Below are 24183 nucleotides of genomic sequence, written 5' to 3'. Positions count from 1 at the left end.
CAGAGGATGGCTGGACCTGACACTAGCCTGAAGCAGCCAGAAGCCCATCAGGAGCCAGGGGTGTGCTTGGAATGAGTGAGAGGTGACCCTGATTCAGAGGAGCCTCAAACACATCTGCTTGTCACGGAGTGTCCTTCAGGTCCCAACAGAGAGGGAGCATACTGCAGAGAAAGGGGCCAGAGAGTCCTGGGGCAGAGGGCAGTGTGGCTGGCAGAGCCCTGAGAGGAGGGCCATCCCCACACCCAGGCTCTCACTGGGCCCCCGCCTACAGCATCAGACAGACCGTTCTTGCGCTCCCACCCCTGGTGACCCCCAGCAGAAATCCCTCTCTGACCAGGACCCAGGCGCTGCCCTGGCCTAAACAACTTCTAGAATGATGGTCCCTGTGACTGTCGGAGAAGTGTCCTGGGGCTGCAAGGATCTGGCCCAAGCTTCTCCCCTAAGCGTGAGATGCAACCCCAGGGCCCAGCTGAGGCCCACAGCTGCAGAAATGAGTCCATCCCAGGTCCCTGTCCCAGCCAGTGCATGAACCTCAGAACAGGCCCTGGGGTCCTGCCTAGGAGAGACTGCCAGGTGCAATCATCATGCTGAATGTAGAATCAATAAAGACCAGAGTCTGGAGTGTTTGCCCAGCCTCCGGGGACCTGTTGGTGATCATTCTGTGGTGAAGCTGGTGTAAGCAAATCCAGAGTCTTTATTACCAGCTCTGTCAGGGAGTTCATTTCCCGCTCACTGTCTCACCGACCCAGTCCAGCTTCTGCCCTGGCACCAGCGGGTCTGTGCCCATGTTCCATCCATCCTGGCTTCACAGCCTGTCTTCCTGCTGCCTCCCTGGTCACCTCAGCCAGCACCTGGTGTCACCTGGGTCCTGCCTTCCCTCAGTCCGCACATCCTCCCCAAGCTCTCCTGGAGCCCTTGTGCTGGTCCACGACTGCATCGCAGCTTCGCCCACTTTTTTGGCCTCCTATCCATTAGGCCACAGTGGCTGGGGCGACTCATTGTCTGATCCGACCATCCCTCAGATACCTCAAACCCTCTGAGAGTTTGAGCCTCACTTGGCCCTTATTGGGCGTCTTGTCTCCTAGCCATGCCTCCGTGTCTGCAGCCCCATCTCCCACTCAGTAGGATGTGGTTTCCTGCCCATGCCCTGCCCCTCACCTGACTCACCCCCTTTCTTCTAAGACTCAGCTCAGAAATCACCTCCTCAGAGAGGCCCTTTTGCCCCCTCTTGCCAGATAGCTTAAGTACGTCCACTGGGGGCTCCTGTTCCCCTCATTCATGGCCCTGGTCTCTGCGTTTCTAGGTCATAAATGCTCATGGGACACGGCCACCTCCCCAGCAGACTGGGAGCTTCCTGAAAGAAGGGCCTGCCTTGAGGGCGTGGTGTGTCCTGGAGCTGCACCAGCAGGAGCTCAAGAAATGGGTGAGTGAATGGAGGTCAATCTGCTCTGCCTCCAGGCCTGAGGTGCAGGGTGGACGGGGTGCCGAGTTTCTGCCGTGTACCTGTCACCCAAGTGCACTCCTGTAACCACATCTCCAGGGCTGAGTTAACGGGGACGAGGTGCTTGTCCCAGACCAGAGCTTAATGTCTAAAGACGAATCTAAGCTGATGTCTGTGTCTCGTTCTGGAGAATATATTTCATGAGGATTTTACTTTCTTCAGAGGAAATCGTTTTGAAGCAAATGCTGGAAGGTTACAATTTGTAGAAGCAGGTGTGTCTACTCAGACCACAGCTGTTTGGCCAGGAGCCATGGGAAACAGCTCCTTTGCAGACAGCTCTGTGCTGCAACTTGGTTTAATCTGGGAAAGGCACGCCCTCCGCTTGTGGGCATTGGGATCATAGGGCTTTGGTGCTGAAGTAGCAAGGCCTCTCACTCAGATGCGGGCAATGAAGTTCACTGTCAAGGATGTTGGTGAGGCCAGAGGGCCAGCTACTGTGTCCCTTTCCCCTTCTTCATGGGGCAGGGGTTGGGGAACCTGTTTCAGAGAGGATAGGAGGAGACCCTGATATCCTGTCCTGAAGCTCCAGACCAGACAGTGGCCTTCACCACTCCTCCACACCCAGCCCGAGCCCTGGTCTCCAAGGGCCAGGCTCTGTATGTGGGGTGTCCTAATCCCGATAGCCTTTCCTTTGGGGTTTGCTGATTCAGAGGTCCTTAACTTACGCCAGGCTCCTGGGCTGAGACCCTGAAACCAATTTTATGACAGTGGCTGAAACTGGAGGATTTGTGGCAGGCTTGCTGACCCTCTGTGCACACGATCTTTAACCCCCAGGAGAGTTGTGTCATCTCTGTGGCCCAGAGCTTGTGGCTTAGTACTTAGATTGGTGGCTGTCCAGAGTTCTCCCATACCTGCTATCTGACAGACTTGCCTGTTGTTTCTTTAAAATCCCAAACATTTCATTTGAATTTAACCCGAAGCTGGGGCAACAGCCCACTGGCTCCCTTTGAGCCTGTGGGCTTGGCTGCCTTCAGCACAGTGTGCAGCACACAGCTATGCACGGTGCAGCCATCTTCAGACTGGCTGCAGTGAAAGCTGTAGGGGAGGCCACAGAGCCGCCTGCACCAACTGGACCTAGAGGAGGTGGCAGGTCCTGTCCCTACAGGTGGGGAAGGTGGAATGGGGTCTCCCAAGTCTCCAGCAGCCACTGCATTTGGCACCAAGGTGCTGGGGGTAGGGGTCTAGGCCGGACTGCTGGGGACACTCAGATGTCACCCCCAAATGCATGGAGCAGTCCCACTCCCAAATCTCCTTAGCTCTTTCTTCCTCTTCTCTGTGGCCCGAGGTCACCAGCCCAGCCGACACCACCCTTATCTGAGCACCTGCCGCACCCTGTCACCATCCTCCGTCTCAGGCCACAATGTGCATAGTGGTCGAAGGAGCTTCCTAAACAATCTGACTAGATCCTCCCTTTGGCAGTCCCATGGCCTTGGAGGAGAAAGTCCAATCTCCCAGTCTCTGTCTAGGGGCCCTCTGTGCTTCTGCCCCTCTTTCCTTACCCAGCCCCACCCTGGAAGGGTCCCTAGCACCTCAGAGGTAGATGCAGCCCCCCTTCGTCAAAGGGTTCCTGAGAGAAATTCCCAAACCTTCTGCTCTCCCATGTGGCCCATCCCTAACACTGGCCAGGCAGGGTAGGGACCTGCCATCAGCTGTGACCGCACTATCAGTGGGAACTGGCTCCCTCTCCAGCTGCCCTGTGTCCACCTCACTTCTGCTGTGGCCTCAGGAACACTTCTGGGCAAGTTCCTTCCCAGCCCTGCCTGCAGCGGCAGTGAGCGGCCAGGCCTGATCTTTCTGGTTCCCCCAGGCTGGTCCCAAGAATGTTGTTGGTCTCAACGCAGGCATCAGTGGGTTTGAGGTGGCTGGCAGCCCAAGGGCCACCATGGCGTTCCTCTAAGATGTGGCAGATCCAAGCATCCTAGCTCTTCACGGCCACTGGGTCCCCCATCCGGGGCCCCTCCCCTGCCTCCTGTCCCTCAGTGCCCTGGACATAAGGAGCCCCCAGGTGCTGCCCAGCCACCCTCTCCTGCATGCAGTCCCTACATCTATACACAGAAGCTGCTGAAGCAGTTGACACAAAAGGAATTGCCACGGATGGAGCCAGTTTCTAGAGCTGTGTGGTTAATTATTTTGTCTCAGTGAAATGAAAGGAGGGCAAACAAACAACACATTAATTAGTTTGATCTACGCTTTCCCCATGAAAGAGGGGAGTAGAAGTTAAACGCCAGAGGCTGGGAACTTCTCAGAGAGCCCTAGAAGACTTCGAGGGTGTGGGTGCCGAGGGGGATGCAGCAGGGCACCCAGCCTGTATCCCTGGGCCCTTTGTCTTGCCCGCACCCCCTGGCGGGGCAGGACCTTGTGGGTGGCCCAGCCCAGGCTCAGTCTCCCAGTGAGGCATGCCTTCGTCACCTCCATGCCCCAGTTCTCTGCTTCCCTGTTCTAGAACTGGCATCTTTGCCAAGCAAAGTCTACCATGGGCATCTCTGATCAGGGTGACAGGTTCCTCAAAGGCCACATGTGCTGAACTGTAGCCACTCAACCCCACACGCTGGATTGCTCTTTCAGGTTCCTATTTAAAGCAACAATCACTCCTGGGTTTCTCCCTTTTATAAGTCCTGGTGAGTGGATTCCAGGGTTGCTCAGGATGCCCCCTCCCCTGCCCCCATACCATGGTCTCCAGAGCTGGGCTTGAGTCCCAGATACCCTCAGTTCCTCATGGTCACTCCTGAGCCCTGGGGTCACTGTGGGGGGCTACCTGGTGCCCCAAGGGAGGGCTCTTGGGAGTCAACCTCTGTCCTACAAATGGAGACCTCAGACTTGCCCCCTCACTTCCAACTGCCCTGCTCAACACTCAGCTTGGGTTGGAGGGTCAGGCTCGCTGATCCTGTCTCATTATCTATGGCATAGTGGTAGCAATATCTGCCTTCCAGGGCTAATCATGAGGATTAATCCTTCCCTACCTTCCCTCCTCTTCCTTGTAGGACCTCCCTGACCAGGTCAGGAGGGAGCCGCCTCCCCTGAAGCTGGCTCCTGTGTGTCCTGACTGCTCAGCCTGACCTGTGGATTCAGTGGATTTTGAAGATGGTACAAGCTGGTTCCGTGCACTGTGCTGGGGGCAGCCTGAGCCGCCCCCCCCCCCCCCCCCGCCCCCCGATCCTCTGATCCTCTAAGCTCCTGACTGACCTGTGATGCTTTCAGATCCTCAGAGACCCATCTGCACTGTTTAGGCTGGAGCTGCTGGCCTTCACAAACGTGTTCCTCTCCCCACAGTGAGGACCGGACGGGACCTAATTGTGACAAGGAGACTGGGCTGCAGAACCAGGGCAGATGGAGGGAGCAGAGAGGTTTGCAGGCTGATCCAGCAAGGAGGGGAAGTTGCCTGGGGAGGTTTGGAGTCCAGATGGGAGAGAAAGAGGTGGTCGGTCACAGGCTGGCCACTCCTGGGCAGGCACGGGACATTGACAGAGAGAAGCTCTACATCAGGGTCCTGTGGGTTACTGGTATCTGTGGTGACCTGACCTGCAGATGCCTCAGCACAGGAAGGGAAGACTTGGACTGCTCAGAGGCCGAGCTAAGCCAAAGCTGCTCTCCAATACACCTCCCTGAGGAGTCGGGGACCAGCTGATCTGCTATCCCTTGGGGAGGGCAACTGCAGGAATAGGGCCTGGCCAGGCCTGTCCTATTTGGTGTTGAAGACTGGGGGGAGGTTCCCAGCAGCTGCCCCGGGGAAGCTGCAATGCGCGGGACCTCTGCAACAGGCACCAGGTGGCACTGGCACCAGGGTAGCCACCCAACTTCCCACTTCCCTGGGAAATGGACCTGGCAGGCATGCTGGTACACAAGGCCTGCTGCACTGGGGCTCAGAGGGTCCCAGATGAAGGTTGACTTTGGACTTGAATTTTTCCTGCAGCAGGAAAGTAAGCAAGCCAGACCAGTCCTGCTGGCCAAGGCCAGCCCTGGCCCCTTCAAGGAAGCCTGAACTGTCTTGAGGGATCTCTGAGCTTTGGGGAACTTTGGGGGAAGTTGATGAGGGTTGGGAGTTGCCCCAGGCTGGGTGTAGGGTGGGACCTGTCCCTCCTTCATAACCCTTTGCTCTGGTCCTTATGCCTGCTGAGCCCTGTCTTCCCAGCAGCTGGGCTGGGAATCTGGGGCAGAGGGACCTCCTCCTATCCTCTCTGTGTCCACAGGCTCATGTCTAAACAGGCATTGGGCCAAGCCCCAGGTTTCTGCAGGAAAGACCAAGAGGATCCCTCCAATCCAATTACTCAAATGTGCCTGCATCTGCCGGTGGCGCCGAGATTGGGCCGGCCCATTTCTGCCCGGATGCCAGTCGCACAGGGGTTGGCATAGCAACATGAGCTCTGATCTGCTGAAACTTGGAGTCAATTCGTCACTGGGAGGACAGAAAGAAAGACTGAAGAGGACGCCTTTAAAAGTGATGCGGGTCAGACAAATCCAGGCTAATCCCTGAAATCCACAAAAATGGGGTCTGGCATTAACACGTGTGCCATAACAGCGACTCCCAGTGACATGGTGTGCCAGGTAAATGCCCATTCACCCTTCTAGATCCAGAGTACCTGCCCCCTTCTTTCTGAAGCTCTCCCCAACTTCCCCATCCTGCCTATACCCTCTCTGCCCTACACACCCCCAGCTGGCCCTCTAACCAGGCACATGTCTGTTTGCACATCGGGCCCCCCCCCAGCAGCCTGAGAGCACCTGATGGAGTCTCTGGCACCAGCACAGACCCAAGTCCGAGCCTGCTCCACCTCTCTGGCGGTGGCAGACCTGCTTTTGTCTGCCCCCCTCCAATCCGAGGGGAGAGCAGTGAGCCACACTAAGTCAACCGGCACCACAGCCCCCTGATCCCAAGGTGAATGGTCATACGACCCACGCTCTCACAGGTGCTCTTACTGGAACTCTCAGGAAAGAGGCCTGCATTTTCTCTGAGGTGGAGGCACTAAGAGCCTGAAGATTCTGGAGCCTTCCTTGAGAACAAATCTAATTCAAAGGAAAATAGACCTTAGGGCTGGAAGGGGAGTCCTGGTGACATTTTGAGCTCTAGTTTCCCTGGGCCTGAAGACAACACCACCCCAGACTTTCTAATGAGTGAGTTACCAAATCACCATTTCCTTTGCTCTAGTCAAAGTTGCATTTCTGTCGCTTGCCATCAAAGGGATTCTATCTAATATATATCAGCGACCTGATCTTTCTAAAACTCAATTCTTAATCAGTTTGTCTCCTGGGTACACTTCTGTGGCACCTCATGGCCTGCCCACTGGGCAAAGGATGGGGGTGGGGGACTTTCTCCTGAGTTCTGGAAGACCCTGCAGGACCTGGTGCCTGGGGTTTGTACCGTTATGGTTTGAGCATCCCTCAGGAGACAGCAGTGCAGATGTTGCAAGCACAAACTCGGGTGTCAGGCCACTGACTCTGAGCTGTGATTTCCGTATCTGTTAGGCATCTATAATAACATAACTAGCTCAGGGTAGTTGGAAATGATGTATGAAGACTTAGCACAGTGCCTGCCACATCTCTAGTAATATTTTTGTTACTGCTACTACTGTTAATTTTCTTGCTGCAAAGGCCCTCAAGATACAGCCGGAGCCCTCACAGTTTCCTCCTTGTGTGGTTGGCTGCTTGACAAGAGGGTGCCCTGTTATCCCAAACAAGGGGTGAGGATGGTGCAGGGGGTATGGGGGTCTCATTCTCCTGGCAGGACGGTCTGGTGGGGGCTGCCTGTGCAAGCCTAAGTCACAGGCTTCTGCAGAAACCTGTGCAGGTGCAGGCCAAGGGGCCATAAAATTTTCAAAAAGACACTTTCCAAGGGAGCTATTAATGCATCACGTGGTTTCTGAGAATAGGAACAGGCTGCAAGCAGCTCCGTGGCACCCCTTCAGTCAGCCAGCCTTGGCATTTCCATGTCAGAGCTCAGAAAGCCCAGATGAAGCTGATTCTTGCATGACTGGAAAGCAAATCTCAAGCACGTTGGATGTATATGTGCCAGGGGTGGCCAAATCCATCTAATATTTAAAATAGCAACACTTCTGGGTTCAAGACCTTGTGCTACAACAGTGCCATGGGGCAGCTGCCCTGAGACCATGTGCTTCATCACAGAATGGGGCTAAGTTTGAAGATCTGGCACCCCACCCTCTACTTTCTGCCTTTCCAGAATCATCTATTGGTGACCAGAAAGGGGGCCATTAAGGAGAAGGCTAGGTGGCGGTTGGCACCTAAGTCTATACCTGAGCCCAGGGCATGGGGAAGCTGGGGGTGAGCACTTCCTCCATGATGAAAATCAGGTCTGAGATCAGTCTGTTCCAGGGTCTTCTCCACACGGGCATTGACAGGGCAGCTCCAAGGCAGGACTGGAGCAGGCCATTGTGACTACCAGAGAGGAGGCTTCAACATCCTTAAGCAAGGCCCAAACCGGGAGGCACGTGCCAATAGCTGAGCATCTAGACTGGCATGGGGCTCCTACCTCAAGTGGCCTGAGCCTGCCCGTGTGCTGAGGTCTTTGCCCGAGCTGGTCCTCACAAACAGACATGAGCAGGGGGTCCTGGAACTGCCCAGCAGGTCACATCACCTGCCTCAGGTGAGCTCTGGGGTGTCTCCTGCATGACTGGCCGAGTGCCAGCATGCTTCCCTCTGGCCAGCCCTACTTCCACCCTCAGGGGAGACCCTCCTGAGGGATGGAGACCAGGAGGAATCACTTTTCTCAGGCTCTGCTATTGAGGCTGCTATTGAGGAAGTCCCTGCTTCCCTGACATGAGGGCTGATGTTAATGGTTCATGAGCTGAACAAGGCTTGGAACATCCTTTGCTTAAGAAGAAATGACAACATACTTTCTGTGGGAGTAGAACTTTAAATACAAGTCCACACAAATGGTAGGATTTATGCAGACCCAGTGTTCAGCTGCATTTCAAGTACAGTATTTCCTCCTGGAATGGATTGGCCGCCTGAGTGGTGTGTAGGCATTTCAAGGCATCGGAGAACACAGATGAAGACAACAAACCTTCCTAAAACAGAACAGACTTGCTAAAATTCTTCTGAAGGGAATCATTTCACATTCAACCTAAAGTTTTCTGTGCAAAGAACATTTAACAAACTGAGTCCTAGAGGAGAATTTATGCAGAGATCAAAAAGCAAATCAGTGTGAATGAGTAAATAAAATCAGGCGTGAGTGTCTCGCCAAGCCTCCCTGCAGCCCTGGGCAACTGGGTTTTCTGGACAGAGGCTGGGTCTCACGTACCACGGAGCACTCAGGCACTCATCCTGGGCCCTCGCAGAGGCCTGGAGTCCGAGGCCTCTGCCATACTCAGGTCCTTCCTCACACACATTACCACTGGAGCACTTCGCTCTGAGAGAATGGGCAAGAACTCCCTCCTCCTGAGAGAGGAAACCCCACTCAGGCTAAACCAAAGACTGCCTGACTTAGACGGCCTCTGACCTGCCTGTGGGGTTTCAGCGCCTGCTCCAGAGTGTATAAGTGAGAGGGGATTGGGGGCTGCTGGAGTCAGCTTCCCCCATGAATGAGATGTTGAGCTTCTTTTGCCTAAGACTGTGAATTAGTCATTTGTCCCCAGCAAAGCCAGGGGAGAAGAGATGGTGGGGATCTATAGCCCCCAAGTTCCCTCTAACTGCTGCCACCAAACTTGCCTTCCAAGGGTCTTCTGAGGCTCTGGGTTCCAACTAACGCCTACCCCTCTGGTCGTGGTAGCATTTCTACACAGTTCTTGCCTACTGAATCCTGCACTTGTGAAAAGGGAAACAGGAACCCTTGGGTCTGGCCAAAGAGGCTTCGTGTCCTCAGATTGCTGGTATAGACATGCTAGTGTAGATAGTGATATGTCTCTATTCAGGAATGACTACTTATAAGCACGCTTTATCTTTGTGAAGAGTTGGGCAGATGTTTCCTTTTTTGTCCCTACCGCCGCTTCCAAGTCTAGGCTGGGACTCCTGCCTTACTTCCTCTAGCCCCTGGCGAGGCCAGAGCCTGCTTTCCAGGCATTGAGGCAGGGTTGCACTTCCTGGTGTCCTTGTGGACCAGGCTGGGTGGAATAATGTGACCAGCTCCATCTGACAGATGAGCTGTGAGTGAAAATGATATGGGTCACTGCGGGGCCAGAGTCCTTAACAGCAGGCGTGAGACCTTCCAGAGTTCTCTCCCTTTGCCACATCTACCTGCAGCATTCAAGATGGTGGCTGCTCCATCAGCCTGGGTCCCAAGGTGAGGACACACGGAGCAGGGCCCCAGCTAACCCATGTGTAGTAGGAATGAAAAGAAAACTTAAGATTATAAACCACAGCATAGCCCATCCCAGCCTGACCAATAGAGGAAGGCTTCTGGCTTTGTTTCATCAATCCATTTACCAAAAACAAGGCCTTACTGATCAATAGCCCTCAGTTTCCCAGGTATATAACTAGATCCACCCTCCAGACCTAAATCTCTTCAAGAAAGATCTTCATTTTATTTTTATTTATTTATTTATTTATTTATTTATTTATTTATTTATTTATTTATTTTTTCAACGTTTATTTATTTTTGGGACAGAGAGACACAGAGCATGAACGGGCGAGGGGCAGAGAGAGAGGGAGACACAGAATCAGAAACAGGCTCCAGGCTCTGAGCCATCAGCCCAGAGCCCGACGCGGGGCTCGAACTCACGGACCGTGAGATCGTGACCTGGCTGAAGTCGGACGCTTAACCGACTGCGCCACCCAGGCGCCCCATATTTATTTATTTTTTAACGTTTATCTATTTTTGGGACAGAGAGAGACAGAGCATGAACAGGGGAGGGGCAGAGAGAGAGGGAGACACAGAATCAGGAGCAGGCTCCAGGCTCTGAGCCATCAGCCCAGAGCCTGGCGCAGGGCTCGAACTCACGGACCGCGAGATCGTGACCTGGCTGAAGTCGGACGCTCAACCGACTGAGCCACCCAGGCGCCCCTAAAGATCTTCATTTTAAATGGCAATAATGATGTTCCTCTGCCCTAAATCCAGACCAGGTAGGGAGCTCACTCCTTCCCATTCTCTCAGGGTATGTTCTGAACAGTCCATTCCCGCTCAGGACCATGAGGCATCAGGGGAGCTGAGCCATAATCTTTTAATTTTTAGTGGAAACCATTTCTGCTCAGAGAAGAGGCCACTGCTAGTGATATAAGTAGCAAAGTAAATCCATGGGCATGGGGAAGTAAATCCCCTGAAAACTTCTACCAGGGATCAGTGTACAGGTTGGTTCCAGGGGCCAAGCAAGGCCCACAGGGGACAGGCAGGAGGGAATGTCAAGAGTCCACTGAGGTGGTGCAGATGGAGATGGATACAGCAACCTATGCTTAATGGTTGGGGGTCAGACACTGCCGGGTTGTGCTGGCTGAGCGGTGCGTGCCGGGGCTGGCGCGGTTAGGGGGGGAGGCCTGGGAGCTTGTGGGGGGGCTCGAAATCCAGCTCTGATGAGTCAGATGCAGCACTGTGACTACTTGGGATTTCACAGCAAGGTCCTGGGAATTTCCGGGGGCGGAGCCTTTGCTTTCTAGGTGTGTATATTTTAGTGTGGGGGTGTCCTTCTCAAGGGCATTGAGACAGGAAGGTGGTAGGTGGTGGGTGTAGCAAGCAGTAGCAAGGGAGGGAGATGAAGTGGAGAGTCGGAGAGAGCTGCGAGTAGGCATGTGGGAGGCAGAGCCACTCAGATAGTCCGGGCTGCAGGGCCAAGCCCTGACCACAATGACCCACCAAGTCCCAGGAGGCTGGGGAGGAGACGCCGGGAGGAGCAGTTGTGGAAAATGGGCCTGGAGGGAGGATCCAGCGCATTCACTGACAGTTTATCCTGAGTTGGGCTTGTTTAACTTAAATGCTTTGAATGTCCCAGTGGCTTCCCACTGACACCACACAGATCAGGCTAGCCTGGAGCCAGTCTTCTGCTCAGAGCAGGGAGGGCCGAGCGACGCTCTGGATGACTGAGTGTCTGGGCAGCCCCCTAGTTTGAAGCTCCCTGCACCACCCTCACAGCCAGACAGAAGGTAGACAGGGTGTCTCACCGTGCTTTCTGGTAAAGTTCTGGAGAGAAAATTGCCAGAACAGAGGTCAGCACCAATGAGAAAACACTCTATGCAATTTCAACCTGATTTTACTTTTAAAAATAGGCCCAGTGGGAGGTGCAAGCCACTTGATCCTCATCTGTCCTTCTGCTCTCTGCCCTCGGTCCTGGAACCACCATCCTTCTCGTTCCTTTCCTGTCTCTGGGTCTGCTTCTTCTCAGAGCCTGTTGTTGTCTCCTCCTCCTCTGCCTACCCTGAGGAGCTAGACCTTCCTCTGACTCTTCTCCTCTCTTGGTTGATCCTTCAGGGTCATCTGTTCCCAGGTGTCTCTCCTGATAGATCACCTCTTCCTCCACTGCCCCACCACCAGCTCTGTCTCCTGAATCATCCCTGAGGCTCTGGACCTCCTCCATACCATGCCTCTTCCCACCAGACCACAGTTCTACCTCCCTGACCCCTCATATCCATCCCCAGAGGTGTGTCAGGGTCAGGCCCCACCCCCTCCCACCTGTCTCCTTGCAGCTGGCCTCCCTTCTTCTGGTCCACATGGCAGCTACTGGGGTCTTTTAAAACTACACAGTAGACCACATTACTTCCCTGCTAAACTCTTCAGTGGCTCCTGCTGACCCCAGGAAGATGACCAAACACCTGGCAGGGAAGGGCAGGCCAGACTCAGCATCCTGATCACTCTGCATCGTCTCCTATTTCTGAAGTCCCAGGGGCTGTGCGCAGTTCCCCTCCATACCCTTCTAGGTCTCCGTGCCTCTGCTGGGGTTGTTCCCTGGTAGCCACCATCTGTGTGCAGGGATGAGGCCTCAGCAGGGGGCTTGGGGTCAGAAAGTCACAATGATGTTCTGTTTACCAAGTCCCAGCCAGTCCCTGGCTCTATGGCCAGAGGACCTTTGACCTGGATGAAACAGGTCATTTCTCTCTAGACACCTGGCAGTTTCTGTCCATTTACTTATTGCACACATTTGCAGTCTTGCACACCAGAAGGGTGACCAGCCCCTCACATCTTCAGATTTTCCAAGCCAGAAACAGAATTTGATCTTGAGCAATGTTGGCAAATGCCATTCCTCAAAGCAAAAGGTGGAAGTGTCATTGGTGGTCCTATGGATTGTCTCTGTAGACCAGGGACTCTGCTCTTGTGACTGACACCAGCAGCCTGGGAGCTGCTCAGCCCCACCCCTCCTCTACTCCCAGTCCCAGAGAATGCAGGTTTTGCTTTCTAACTCTGAGTACTTTGTCCCCCCTTGCAAGCACTCAATATTTTAGTCCGTCACCTGACTATAGCTGTGTTGGGCACATAGTAGGCAAGTGTCAGCTCCCCACCCCCTGCCCAAATTATTTTCCACCAGTTGTTTGACAGTGCTTGTTTCATAGCATCCTTACCAGCTCTGGGTTTTAAGCAATTAAAACATTTTTCAATAGTTTAGTGGGTAATGATATCTGGTGACATTTCCCAAGATATTTAACTTGTATTCCTTCATTTTTGCGAAGTGTTACCTCAATTATTTCCCTAGGTATCGAAGGAATTTGTATTTTCTCCATAGATTTGGGTGTGTGAGACACGCTCCTCCACTGGCATTCTACTCCACAAGAGGGAGTTCTGGACAGGATCAGACAGCCAGCCCCCTGATGGCTTACTGCGCAGCTGTGTTTTCAAACTTTTAAACCAAGCAGCAGAACCTTTTCTTAAACAATCTCACCCAGCACCTCTTTATATAAAACAATAATCAGCCTACGAGGGGAGGCCTGGAGAGGCAACTCCCACACCCTCCAGAAACCCCTATCTTACCTGAGGAGGAGCCACTGGGACCTTCTTGATCTTCGTCTGAAGAGGGGGCGCCACTGCAGTCAGGACCTGAAACGAGATGAGCGGTTCACAGAGGTGTCCGGAACTCAACCGACAGCCATCCAGCAGCCCAGAACAGGTGAGCCAGGTACAAAGACCAAGGGGCCCCACCTGCGCCAGAGGCTGTGCCACACCCTCCACGTCGCCAAGGAGAGGGTGTGGACCCGGTCCTTGCAGACGAAGTACAGCCAGAGGGGGTGGGGGCTGAGGTTTCTGCGACAAATGTGCACAGGCCTGGGGGTCGGAGGGTTGACAAGTGGGGAGGACTCTGCCTGACGGGCGGGAGGGATGAGACCTCCTCGTGGACAGCTGGACCTGGGCCAGGCCGCTGAGGGTGTGCAGGGTCGGGACGGGAGAGAGGCGAGTTCAGAGCTCCAGCCTCGGGGCCTGGGTTTGATCTGACAGGCGAAGCTAGAACAATCGGAGTTTTCCCCCAGGAGCTCGTTGTAATCTCAACCTCACAAAGATATGTGGGGGTGGAGAGAACTGAACCCAGGCAGCAGAAGATGGAGAGTGGCCACCGGGACCCGGGTCGGGTGGAGGAGAAAGCCGCGTGGAGAGAAAGAGAGGGCTTTCACAGCAGATAAGGGTGAAGATAGGCTGGCCTCGGGGACGCTCAGCAGAGACACTTCGTGACCTCAACAGGGTCTACTTAGAAGATGGTTGGGAGAGCACTCGTGTGAGGGGAGGCCTTGGACAAGATGCCACGGGCTCCCTGTATCTCCTGCTGGCTTGGCCTGAGCATAAGCAGCTCCAGACACGAGCGCCCCAATGGGGGTTGGTAGGCTGGGTCTCGCTCTCTGGTCCCGCCCTGCCCTTCTAACTTCGCCCCTGGCCTCGGGTATTGACCCCTCCCTCGACACTCTGGCCCCGCCCCCTCTTCCTAGGCCTCCACGCCCCTCTTGGACCGCGCCCCCTGGCTTGAGGCGCTCTTCTGACTCTTTAGTCCCGCCTTCCAGTCCCAAGTCTGGTCCTCGACTTTCCAGGCCCATCCTTGGCTCCGGGCCCGGCCTCCTGGACCCGGCCCAGGAAGTTCAACCCCCACCCCGACAGGCTCCGTGTGCGGCGCCCCTTGGCCCTCCACCTAATCCAGCCAGTTTGGCTGCCGGGACCAAAGCCCTCTCTACCACTGTCACATGTCGAGGCAACCGTTACTCCCCAGCGCTCCTCTGGACCAGCTTCCATCCTTTATACACACTTAGTTTGCAAATCACCCAAACTGTATTTCAGAAGAATCTGAAATTTAAGTCCCACTCCCCCTGCCCACAAGCCAAAGATGTTGCAGAAGGGCTGGAAGGAGTGTTTCTTCACTTGGCAGACAACTGGCTTCCCTCCTGCCTGGGAATCCACATCGAGAAACTTCAGGGTGACCTGGGTTCTAGTCCCGGGTCTGCCATCCATCTGAGTCTCAGATGCCTCCTTCTTGGTAACACTGGGGGTGGGGGGGGTGTCACTCGAGGGTCCTGGGCAGCTATGACCAGGACCAAATGAGCATGAGATGTTGACAGATTAGGGTGGGAAGAAGGAAGCCATAGACCCTGGGACCTGTGTTCCCCTAGGGGCCCTTTTTCCCATGTGGACACTCTAGCTTGTTTCTTCTGAGTTAACCACCTGGCAGGCATCCCTCCCCACCCGTAGCCTGGGGAGTCCAGCCTGCTAGGAGGTCACAGGGTGGCCTCCAGGCAGGTCTCGTTTTCTGTCCCTGGGACGTCTGCCTCTTCACCCTCTGTAGGCTGATGACCTGCATGCACCTCTGTTCACCCTCTTCCTGGGCTGACTTGACCCTAGGCCACAGGCTGACAAGCATCTAGAAGTGGACATGGAGGAGGCAGGCCTCTCCTGGGCCAGCGCAACCAATGCAACTCTCAGCTCCCTCCACGCTCGGATGGGGAGGAGCTCACTCCTCAGCTCCCAAGGAGAAGCTTCTCAAGGAGGCCCTGTGTCCCCAGACATTCTCCAAATTGTCCCCCTCCAGCTACACAACCTCTCTTCCCCACCAGACTCTTGTAAAAAATTCTCTGCATGGTTTTTCAAAATAGAATTAACTGACAGGAACTGACTATTTAGGGAGGGGTTTCCAAGGGGAAATGAAATTACAGGACCTTTTTTTTCTCAAAAGAAAAGAAAAACATGTCAGATCATTGATATTCTCAGCCAGACCTTGTTTTGAAATATGCTCTCCTCTGTCCTTTCACAAACTACAGGCTTTCACCCTCTTTGAAAATAAGATCACATCAAGTCAAGGATTCAAAATGGGAAAAATTCAATCAGAGCCTCCCTCGGGCCAGCTACACATCTCAATACACTCGTCGGCCAGCAGAATCGGCTCCCGCTACAACCCAGCTCAGCATCATCGTTCAAAACGCACCGGTAGGAAATGGTGAAACAGAAGGACCTTTCATCCCCGAGTGAGCGAGGCCTGCAGGGCTGCTCTTCTAGCTCCGGAAGCTGGTGGTGCCTGGGCCGAGTGGAGTCGGGGCCTCTTGTTTAAATAGGCAGCAGGAGTGGGGCAGGGCGGGCCTGGGGGGCGGGCATGGAAAGTGGGCTGTTTACCCAGCACAGCAAGGCAGTGTCTGGGGATCCAGCAGTGGTCCTCAGCACGCGCCTGCCTGCTTGTCCACCAGGAGCCTCTAGCCCACAGGCCTCTAGACCGCAGACCAGCACCTGGGGTGACCTCTGATGGACGTGCAGCTCTAAGTGAGACCATGTCCTTGGATGCTTGGTCCAGGTTCCTGAATACCTCTACCTCTCCTGAGATACACCCCAGTCAGCAGAACCATTTCTGGAGCTGGATGGACCTGCTCCCTAGTCCAGGAAGGAGTGGTCTCTTCTGGCAGGGGCATCTCTCCAAGCCTCAGTTTCTACTTTCTTTCTACAGTTTCTCCTTTCCTTCTGACTTTAAAGTTCCAGAAATGATGTGTGCAAAGGGCCTGACGCCTTAGGAGGTTGATTTATTTATTCACATGGTAATGCTGGGGCCAAGTATCTTTGATGAGGTCCAAGCCCAGAGATGTTTGGAAACGTTTGCAAAGTCACACAGCCCTCTGGCTGAGTGTCAGGGTCAGCCTGGGACTAGGCTGGGTTGGTGGAATCCCCTTGGGGTGAGGGTGAGAAGCAGCTGCTGGCCTTGGGGAAAGGTCTTGAATGAACTTTGGTGAAGGAGTTACCCGTAAACCTCCAGCACCATGGCAAGAGGAGAGGCATGGCTGGACAGGCATACTCACATGGCCTGTCTGCGCACTTGGTGGAGACCTCATTGGCAGGGTGCAGAAGTACCCCAGAGTCACTTCTAGGAATGGCCTGTGAGAGGAGCTGCTCCCCACCAAATCCGTATATTACAGCCCTAACCCCCAAGGTAGCTGTATTTGAGATGAGGCCTCTAAGGAAGTGATTAAGGTTAAATGAAGTCATAAGGGTGAGACCATGATCCAATCAGATTAGTGTCCTTATAAAAAAGACATCTAAGAGATCTCAAGGCCTCACCCATGCATTGGGGAAAGGCCATGTGAAGACTGCAAAGCCAGAAGGAGAGATCTCATCAGAAACCCAATCAGCCAGAACCTTGATCTTGGGTTTCTGGCCTCCAGAATTGTAAGAAAATACATTTCTGTTGTTTAAGCCCCCTAGTCTGATATTTTCTTACGGCAGCCCCAGCAGACTAACACAAGGATGGGATTGAGCATGGGGAGCATGGCAGAGGACCAGGAATGAATGCAGAGGCTTCCAGTTCATCCAACTGTATGGGTGCTGAAGTTGCTCATTGGCCATGGGTGGGGTGGGTGAAGGCAGGGTTGTGGTGTTGAGGGACATGTGCATGGATGTGTCCAGGTGGCAATGGAATATTCTGACCCAAAACTCAGCAGACAGGTCTGGGCTGGAGCAAGACTGGGGAATTATTAGAGTGTAGGTTAAATCTTAGGAGTGGCTGAATTTTGTCAGATCACCTATTCTTTCTTTTTCAACTGGTCCATTCTAATTCCAATGAGTGTTGGATCAGCTTTTGTCTTTCATATTTTTATAAAAAGTCAACCATCCCTTCTTTTTTGTTGTATAATTGTGCACAAATTCTCCCCAATTTTTAAATGAGTCTGTTTTCTTCTACTTACCCAGAGCAAGTCTTACTTAGGAGCATAACTCACATGTGATTAGGGTACTCATGCGTGGTTCGAATTGCACATTTCTTCCTGAGATTCATCTTATCCTCACTATTTATGATATCAGTTCTTTCATCATTCTTATCCAATTGCAAAAGAACATATCTCCCTTCAGCCTGCCAGATCATTTATGACACCACATTGTAACTAGCAAATGCTGATTTCTTTCTCTCAGAGTTACACTTGAAAGGCACGCTGTGTGCGTTCTTTATTTCTAGGCTGAGCTGTTTCTCATCTCTGGAAACTTTTCTTGTATTGTTTCTTTTCTGAGGTTTCCTCATGGTATACCTCATCCCGTTTATCTTTCTCTCAACTTCTCTAGGGCTGTGACACCATTTCCCATTCCTAGGTGGGTTATGTGTACCTCTGATTGTTGTCTTTTATCTGTATTTCTGGTTTGATGTCTTGCTTTGTCCTCAACATCACTGCTTTCTCTGCTCTATTGTTTCAGTTATCCCAACTACTGCTTCCAGACATGTTTCAATTCTTTTACGGTTTCCACCATGGAATTACAGCCTCCCCCCCCCCCCCCCCCGGTTATGATCTGTTCGTGTTAGTAATGTTTCTTGTCACTTTTTTCCCCAGTAAGTTCATCTTATTTGTTCCTGGGTCCTTTCAGATTCCATCATTTAAAAAACAAATTTGTGGACATTTATTGAGGGCCTACTGTGTGCAGACATTGCTATTCTGCATTTAGCACTTGCAGGGGCCTGCTGAGCTTCTAGGTGCAGCAGAATTCTGCAGTTAGAGCTGCTTTGAGGGAGGTTCTGGTTAACAACCATTTATTCCATCTTGTTCCAAAGAAGATTTAAGATGACTTAAACTTTGTTCTATGTACAATATAATGAGACTTTTTTTTCTCTAGCAGTGAGGGAATTAGAGTTAAAGGAAAATAAAGGTAGAAAAGGCAAGCAGCAGCCAAGCAGAGATACAAAGATAGCATGCAGGAAGTGAAAGTGTCTATTCTGATGGTGGCCTCGGTGGGCACAGAAGGGACATATCTTATGACTGTGGCTTCTCCTTTTGATTTCTGATGGTGGTGCTGAAACGGTCCTTTGTTTTAAGTTCTTCCTTGAAAGGCTGCAGCACAGAGGAGGCCCCCCATGTTATGACTCACTCTGTAAGCCCCCTACGTGGGAAACACTTACTTAAAAATTTTTTCCCAATAGGGAAGGAATTGAAAAGAAACAGGCAAGATACACGTGACAGTGTGGGCCGGCTGCGTGTAAACAGTGGGTCAGCCGCCTCCTGCTCATCTTTCAAAAGTTGGTATTGACTGAGCAACTGATCCTCTGTGTATTTCCTGTACCCTGAATCTGATAGTTTCCCTGTTTTGGGGTGGCAAGTATAGTCTGGGAGTGGAAGGCTTCTTGGGGTCTCTCTGTTCCCACAGAACTCCAGAGTGGCCTCATTTCACACCTCTCAGGAAACAGTTTTCCGAGTGACAGATTGATTGGTGTATGGGTGGTTACCAAAAAAGAATCTATTTTATTAGCTGTTTGTCTTGCAAAGTAAGATCGCTTTTTAAAACTTTATCAAACTGTCATCATCTTGGGGTTTCAGAACATGCCCTCTGACTTGGAGGGAAGATCTGCAGATCCCACAGGTGAAGAGCTGTCAGGTCAGGGTCTTACATGCACTCTCGGGTGGTGAGCCCTGGTGTGCTGCCCAGCCTGAGCTCTCTCGGGTGGCATGGAGGGCGCAAGGGGCAGCTGGGCACCAAAGGGCTGTTGCCAAATCTCATCCTGATGCCTGAAATGGCTTTTTTTTTTTTTTAAATATACCAAGGGAAAATAAAAATCTAGGCATTCATACACATGAGAGACCATGTACAGATAACTTTGCTTTTCATTTTGAAAAGGAAATAGAAAACATTCCACTTACTAATTTTTTTAGAGTAGTATTATTATACAATTAAAAAGTATTTGATTTTCTCTTGGTGGCAGTTAGAGAAGAGAGAAAGGCAGAGGGAGACCGAAAGCAGTGGAGGGAAGGCAGAGAGCAGAGTTCCGTCCCCTGGAAGCTTCAGTGGGCCCAGCCCCCATCAGTCAGTCGGTCAGTGGGCAGAGGCTCTGTTCTTGGGCCTTCCCATCACCGTCAACCTGTCATGTCCAGAGTCAAAGCCAGTTACTACCAGCTCCGTAGTCCATTTCTGGTCCCTGCAGCTCCTCTTCCCTCCCTCCTCGGGCCTCCTCACTTCTCGCCTGCAGAGTTGCATGGCCCGTGGGGCCGTCCACCATGCTCACGTCCAAGCTGGGATCTCTACCACGAACTGCTGAGTTCTCTCTGCCCATTCACTCTGTCCAGTGCCTACAGATCTCCCTCTGCTCACAGAACAAATCCATCTACCTAGCCTGGTTTGGGGGCCCCTGGTGATGAGGCCCAGCCTTCCTTAGTCTCACTTCTGCCTTTCCTTCCCTCCCACTGATTTGTTCTCACAGCCTCAACCTCTAGCTTTCATCTTTCCTGGAACATACCATGCTCATTCACGCCTCCGTGCCTTTGCACATGCTGTCCCCAGTGTCCGGAACACCCTCCCCGGTTGGTCCACCTGGCACCCATCCTCTATGGCTCAACTCTACAGCTGTCAGCCCCCATCCCTCAATCGCACACCCACCAGGCATTGGACTCGTAGCCTAGAACCCCCTGAGCACTGAGCATAGGGGCCAGTCCCTGAAAGGCACTCAGGGAACCTTGATTGGATTAATGCAATGGTTTCTAGCCAGACCAGAATGTCAATTACCGAAAGGTTCAATTCCCTCTGTGTGTAGCAGGTGGCACAGCAGGAGCTATGAGAAAACTTCCCAATTGTTTGAACTAGTGCATCACTTAGGCTGCCTTGTGTCAAGGGAGATTCTGGAATCACACAGCTAGTGTGGCAGAGCCTAGACTCTGTGATTAAGACTTATCTGTGGCCCCATCCTGGCCAGTTTTGACCCCCACATGGCTCTCTAATGCTCAGAAGGGACCCACAGACAGGGAAGGAACCCCCCAGAAGTCTGGGAAGGCTGGTAGCTACCACCCTTCCCTCTTTGCTGCTACCCTCCTGTGTCCCAGAGACATATGAAGTGAGTGGCGTCACTATTTGTCCTTAACACCTGAATGCGAATCGGTCCATGGATTGTTGTCTTGAACGTCTGTCTGGGCAGAGAGCTGGGGTGGCTGGGAAGGTGTGAGCCAGCCGCAGCCAGGCATAGATATTGTTGGGGGGCATCTCCGGGGGTCAGGGGGGACCGTGGTCAAGCCCCATCATCTCTCACTGGGTCCTTCAGCCTTGCCTCCACCGTTCATTTCCACACAGAAGCCAGAATCCTCTTTCTACTTACAAACCCCAGCACCTTCCCAGCTGAAAACACCCCCAGGATAAAACCTATGCCCTGGGTCGACCGTCCTCTCCTGTGTCACTCCTCACCAACCTTATCCTCCCTGCTCGTGCCTCCAGAGCCCTCCTGTTTCCTCCTACAGTCCCTGGTCTCTTTCAAGGCAGGTCTTTGCTCACACTGTCCCATCACGCTGGAACCCCTGCTCACCTGGCCAGCTGCTCCTCCCCTTCGACCTGAGCTGGTATGTCTCTTTCTCAGGGAAGCCTTCCCAGTCTCCCCTCACATTTATTATTAGGGACTCCCATAGGGAGCACCCATTGCTCCCATCCCTGCCTCTGAAGAGGCTGAATCCAGGGTCACATACCAAACAGTCCTGGCTACCAGTATTCAGACAAGGCTGTGGGGAAGGACAACGTTGAGGGGGGGAGGAATATGCCCCAGATGCGGCTCCCCAAGGGAGATGCTGAATCTGGTTCTGGGAAGTTAGGGGCCTCATAGGAGGAGGGGGCTGTCCAAAAGGCAGGCAGGTGTGTGGAATGTGCCTGAACTGTGGCCACGTGGACCCCGTGCTGTAGCCACAGCTGTGGATGAGGACAGGCAGAGGACAAAAGGGGGTCAAGGACAGAACCACGGGACTCATCCCATTTTTGTCTTGGTGAAGAAAAAGGAGCCAAAATGAGCACGTGGGAGAAGGCAGAAGAACGCAAAAAAGGTGGCTAAAATATAGCCCTGTGTTTTTTTATTTAGTTCTCAGATAATCTTACATTTTTTCGTTTTCACTTAGAATAGCTGGAAAAGGAGGGCCCTACGTGGCAGTCCCTGGATGAGAAAACCATGTGTCAAAGCTGTTGCCGAATCCCTCGCTCTATTTTTACCTTCCTGACACTACCTCTTTGAGTACTGAGGAGGGCTCCTGGCCTGAGGTGGCCCCAGCTGGCATCTCCAAGGCCAGTGTGGCCAGCCCTCGCTTCGTTCTCCAGAAACCACCAAAAAGCCAGCTATTCACTTCTCTTGAGCAGGAGTAAATGCATTAGACAAATGTTCTCAGGCAAACGTAAAGGATGTGAACACCAAATTACTCCATGAATTACTTTTGTTTCCTTTCCTCAGTTCCAATTTGGGTTGTTTTGTTGTTGTTGTTATTGTTGTTCACATCAGCACAACAATTAAAGTTGGACGGTAATTAATGTTCTTAAAATAGAACATCCATGTTCCCAAGTTTAGAAGGAAAAACCACCCGGGAGTGAAAGAACGTGGATGTGTGTGACCTGCTGTTCCACTCGCCACAGAACCTTTTCCGAGCCTCAGTGGGGAGCGCCTGTCAGGTGGGGTTTGTGGCAGGACACACCACGACGGACCACGTCTGCGGCCGTTTTTCATTCCGTTCCCGGCTCGAGTTCAAGGAAACCTTTGACATCCGCGGCCAGGAGCTCTGGGGGTTCACCAACCTCTGATTACATTTCTTTTTTAAAATATTGATGAACAGTCCCTCTATCATTTCGAAACACTGAGGCTGCGGCTGTTGGCTCCGTGCAAGGCCTCCTCAGGCCGCAGAGCCTCTCCCGGCACCTCAAGGCTCTGGGACTCTCTTTCAAACACTGAGAGAAGAAAACGGTCCCTCTGGGTAGGGGAGGGGGAGGTCACTTCAGGATCCAAAATCAGGCCTGCCCAGGCTGCAGATGCAGGTTGGGGCAGGGGCGCCCATTCCTACTCCCACTGCCCCACAGCCTGACGCCCCACTGCACATCTGGTCACCTTGTCCCTGACATGTCTGCTGCCTGGGATGGAGAATAGTGGGACTGGAGAGGATCACTGCCAGTCCCATAAGGTCCAGAAGAGCTAAGTGCCATCCACCCCGTCTTAGAAACACCCACACAGAAGGGCCCTGCAGGCCCAGGCTGCCCCGGAGGAGCTGACTACCATGTGGGGCTGGGTGGCGGTCCCCATGCTCTGGGAGGACTCGGTGCCCAATCAGCTGCTTCTTGCCCACGCTACCAGCTTGTCATTGCCTGTCCCCATTGACTGAGGACACCCCCAGCAGCCAGGTATTGACATGGCTTCTGTAGTGACCTTGTCTGCAGAAGAGCATCTCTTTACAGATGGGGTATGTCAGTGATGTCCATGATACCCTGAAGCTCCTGAGTGCGTGGGGCTGAGGCCAAGTTCCTGCCATCATCACACCTCTCCACTCTACAGCACAGCAGAGCGGCTACTGTTGTCGCCATTGTACAGACGCGGAAGCTGAAACTCTGAGAGATGAAGCACACTGCCCAAGATCACAGTGGAGGAGGTGGGATTTGAACCCAGATCCATCTGACTCTGAAGCCAGAGCGCTTCTCCATCTACCCTGCCACAGAGTCTCCCGCGCCCACCTCCTGCCCTTGACACGTGGCCTCTGGAAGGGGCCACCCTCAAATACATGCGCCATGGCCCTGGGTAAGGGAGCTCTGTGGCGGTACCAGCAGCTGTGGCGCTTCTTGTCAAGTCCTGCCCGGCTCTGCTGGGGTGCCCCCTTAGTTGGAGGCCCTTGTTGACACGACCCATTTGGACTGCAATTTTATAAGGTAATTATGGATCAGTTTGGTGACCATCAGGCCCTTCTGCTACATCCTGGGAAATGGACCTAACTCTGTTACAGGGTAAATCAGATATAATCAGCTCCTAATTCAATATGGTGGCTCTAAGTAACATTTATCAAGATACAGAAGCTGGTCCTGTGAGATAGCCAACAGTGGTGGTTGGATTAGACTCAGACAAGAAGAACCCATTTGCTGACAGTTTTTTTTTTTTTTTCAACTTTTTTTTATTTATTTTTGGGACAGAGAGAGACAGAGCATGAACGGGGGAGGGGCAGAGAGAGAGGGAGACACAGAATCGGAAACAGGCTCCAGGCTCCGAGCCATCAGCCCAGAGCCTGACGCGGGGCTCGAACTCACGGACCGCGAGATCGTGACCTGGCTGAAGTCGGACGCTTAACCGACTGCGCCACCCAGGCGCCCCTTTTTGCTGACAGTTTTAAAAATTAAGTGGAAGAGACAAACTTTTCCAGTACTGTACGTTATTACATACACTCGTGTGTTCCAGGCACAGACAAGGGCATCTTTTGGAGTGGCCACCTGTACACCTCAGTCTCATCCTGCCCGTGGCTCATCCTTCAAATCTTGACACAAGTGCCTGGACACCTGGAACACCTTCCTGTTCAAAAGCCAACCTGGGCGATCAGATGGTGGGCAGGGCTGGCTGTTGCTACCCCTTCTGTGCCCGAGGATCCTAAAACTCTTAGCTACAGAGCTTAGGTATATTGGCAGACTTCCT

The 24183-nt window shown here is 52.9% G+C and overlaps 1 protein-coding gene and 1 long non-coding RNA gene across 9 annotated transcripts in view; one reads left to right on the top strand and one right to left on the bottom strand.

Moving 5' to 3' along the window:
• SMPD3 (sphingomyelin phosphodiesterase 3) overlaps nt 1–24183 on the bottom strand; it is an 84387-nt gene that overhangs the window by 14215 nt on the left and 45989 nt on the right. The window contains exons 2-3 of one of the 2 annotated variants that reach the window (XM_086689087.1): nt 13335–13400; nt 4685–4788 (exon numbers count right to left, since the gene is read on the bottom strand). The gene's annotated coding sequence lies outside the window, so the exon portion shown is untranslated. The remainder of the gene's footprint in view (nt 1–4684; nt 4789–13334; nt 13401–24183) is intronic. The other variant, XM_025920800.2, reaches the window with a different exon arrangement.
• Nucleotides 1177–23644, top strand: LOC147573414 (uncharacterized). Of its 7 annotated transcripts, none has more exons than XR_015244741.1 (7): nt 1177–1423; nt 4483–4585; nt 4772–4845; nt 5689–6043; nt 13090–13470; nt 15596–15761; nt 21029–22051. It is a non-coding gene; the product is annotated as an uncharacterized LOC147573414 (long non-coding RNA). The 7 variants fall into 7 exon arrangements; XR_015244740.1 differs by having other exon boundaries at nt 4772–6043; nt 21033–21109; nt 21658–22051; XR_015244738.1 differs by having other exon boundaries at nt 4772–6043; nt 21029–21109; nt 21658–22051.

Source organism: Puma concolor, chromosome E2, assembly GCF_028749965.1.
Source record: "Puma concolor isolate L17-30 chromosome E2, mPumCon1.1.hap2, whole genome shotgun sequence".
NCBI lineage: Eukaryota > Metazoa > Chordata > Mammalia > Carnivora > Felidae > Puma > Puma concolor.
Note: the sequence above shows the minus strand (reverse complement) of the source record. Positions and strands in the feature narration are given on the sequence as shown.